A 3584-nucleotide genomic window follows, 5' to 3' on the forward strand; every position below is an offset into this window, starting at 1 on the left:
ATGCCTGATTAATATAAACCACCTTGGTTCTCATTGATGCCATGGTGGGGTTGGCGGTTAAGCAATAGCTCGGTTGGTCTTAAGGGTGCGCCTACAGTTTCGCAGTTTAGGTCCCTCATGAGCAGTCTCTCGCGGGTTGGTACTACTATGGTCATGTCCAAGTAGAATAGCCATAATTGGTCTGCTCCAACCAAAAAGAAAAAAAAAAAAAAAATTGCTTCTAATCAAGACATTGTGGTTCATGTCAGGCTGAGTCTTGTTCTATTTCTAGTATTTCTCCCTCGTGCGAAAATAGATATATAGCTTGTTAGTAATTGGGACATCCGTGATACTATTATGAGTTCAGGTTAGTCATATATTTGGTCATGTACTCTTGCTTGCTGCTTAACTTTCTATGGTACCCTATTAAAGTTTTTTATTTTATTTATTTTTTAAAACAAATTAATTATATGTTCAAGAAGAAACAAGAGTACTAGAGCTTATCCGATCTAAAGGGAGTTTCATCGGGAGACAACTTGACTTAAATGTTATTTTTTTCTTTTTACATGTCACACAAAAGGGGAGGTAAATACACTCTTTGGCATGCCCTATTAATTATGACTCTCTCTAATATATTCGCGAAAATTGAAATACATGATGAGCTTGAGATTTTGTTTTGGGATAATGGTCTTGAAGGCAACACTAGACGGCAATCAATCCCTCCGTGCAATAATTATTGGACCAAAGAAGGACCCCAAGAAAGAGATCTCAATTTGAAGATAAGGAAAATATTATGAGAAAGACATAAATAAATTCTCCAGTTTCTGTTTTTTCTTTTTGTTGGGTAAAAATCTCTGTTAATTTCTATGTATATATAGTTGTGATCATGCATATACCTTATTGAGTCTGTATATATGCAGTTTAAAGATGTTAAAGGCTTAATTGCTTAGTACGTAGATAGCTTACTTAGTGTTAGTAGATAGTTTGTTATTAATTTCTATTGAAAAATATATATATTTTAACTCTATGAATCATTATTTATTTTGCAATTATGCCTTTAACTTTTAACATGAAAAAGATGGTATAATTTGACAACAACTCAAATGCTTTCTCTTTTTTATTTTTTCTTGGTTCAGTTGATGCGAAAGTTTATGAAAAAGTATAACAAAGAAATTAAAAAAAAAATTAAATTAAATTAAAAAAATAAAATAAAATATTATAGTTGTTGTGGATAGGCATCGATCTGGGCAGGGTCATAAGGAGGGGACAATTAATTTACCTTGACTTGGGTGGGGAGAAGTAGAGGTCATTTTTCCATTTAAGGTGATAAAATAAATGGAGGCACATCACTGTAACGTGGAAATTGAGGCCACCGATTCATGTGAGAGTGGAAATTAAGGAGAAGGGTCCCTAGCTAGATTAGAAGACAGTATGTAGCCACTGACTCAAACCTTCAAACACGGCAACCATAATTATTGAACCACAAAGAAGAGCTCTCAATTTCAAGATAAGATAAATACTAGATTTCAACGACTTATGAGAAAGAATACCACCAACACACGAGGATATAGATAACTAATCTAATAACAATAACTTCAGAAGATTAATATATATAAGATCACAATTACCATATCTAATAAATTAATATTTATTCAAATGAACATTGCAATATGAAAATATTAAAACTAACGGGCATATGTGCCCCTTCAACAACAAAATGACAATTTCTTAAAATTTGATTAGTGAAAAAAAAAATTATAAAAAAATTCTCAGGTTTCGTTTTTCTTTTTATTGTGTTCTCTTGATCAATTCAGTTCAACTTTCCATTAATGTTTTTATTTTATTTTTAATGTAATTACCATTGTTCCGCACATTCTAACTTTGTTGAAACATTATAAAAAAAATAAAAAATAAAATTAAAAAAAACACTTTTTTGAAACAAATTATTCATTAATTAGTGATTTATATTATGATCAATTATTTATTATAGAACTATCTCAGAAATGGACCTCACTTACTTTAAGCCCCTCTATCTTTGTTGAGTTTATTGTTTTACCTTAACATTAAAATCGGAATTGTGAGAGCTGGTTTGGTAGACTATTAGTGGAGTAATGCTAGAAGTCATTCTTGTGTCACTTTAAAATAATGTGGCTTCTAAAATTATTATTGAACTTGTGATTGTTCATTATTGAATTTTAATGAAATTGTGATTTTAAAGCCAGGCCACCTCATTCTTGGAGTGACACAAGATAAACATAAGAGCAACTTCTAGAGCAATTGGAAGGTGTATCAGACGAGTAATTCTAAAAGTCCCTCTTGTGTCCCTCCAAAAATGGTATGGCTATTAACATCACTATTTGATCAAAGTCCAATAATGATCAATTACAAGCCTAATGGTAATTTTAATAGCTACATTATTCTTGGAGGCACGTAAGAGAGGCACAAAAGTGACTTATAGCATTACTCTGTATCAAACTTTGAAAGTCTGTAGTTGTAAGAATTGTGGATAGTTTTGATTAAATTTCGAGCGATTGGAAGGTTGAGATTAAAAAGGTTGAATTGGAAAATGTGTGTTGGCAAGTGGGCATTAAAGGGAATTAATCAAGGCGACAGATGAATTATATTTTCGAAGGGGCAATAAATGTTGCTGAAAGAGAATTGTATGTGGCATTTAATGTTGATAGAAGATAACAAAGGAGAAGCATCCTCACCATTTCATTTAGGGATTAGGATCCTCTCTAGTCCAAAATGAACGAGAATATCTAGTTTATAGTCAAGATTTCTTTTTAAAAATCCTAAAGTTATAAATAGGGCACATGTCCACTAGCTAAAAATAACAATAAGATATTATTTTAGATTTTTAAAAAATAAAAATAAAAATAATAAAATATTAGAAAATATTTTAAAAAAACTAAGGGTGGCCAGCCAACCCATAAGGGGTGGCCAGACCACCCCTGTTGGCCTTGGGTGGCTTCGGCCACCCCATGGCCTAGCAGGGGTGGTCCGGCCACCCCCTAGGGCCACTCCATTAATTTTTTTTTTTCTTAGTTTGGCCCAATGGGGTGGTTCGGCCAAACTAAAATGCCGGCACAACATCCTTCGCTGGCGTCGACAGAGGACGCCGGCGCATCCTCCTCTGCCAGCGTCAACAAATGACGCCGGCACATATTCCTTCTCCGGCGTTTGCAGAAGACGCTGGCATCCTCCTTTGTCGGCATTGACAGAAGACATTGATACATATTCCTTCTCCAGCGTTTGCAGAAAACACCGTCCTTGAGATTATCTTTACCAGTGTTCGCTCAAAATGACGGGAAAAAGCTTTGCCGACACTGTTTAACACGGCAATAACACCAAACGCCGGGATTACAATTCACAGCGTTTGTTTTCTCTTCCCTAGCACTTTTTGGGCGCCTGGAGAACCTCTTTCTTTTCTTTTTTTTGGTAGTGTGTTAAAGCTAGGCTTAATTGCTTAGTAGCTAGATAGTTTACTTATGGTTTGTTATTATTTTCTAGGAAAAAATGTAATTTAGCACTTTGAACAATTATGTGTTTAGTAAACTTTTATAAGAATTAAATAATAATAATAATAATAATAATAATAATAA

The sequence above is a fragment of the Corylus avellana genome, chromosome ca9 (assembly GCF_901000735.1).
Source record: "Corylus avellana chromosome ca9, CavTom2PMs-1.0".
Taxonomy (NCBI): Eukaryota; Viridiplantae; Streptophyta; class Magnoliopsida; order Fagales; family Betulaceae; genus Corylus; species Corylus avellana.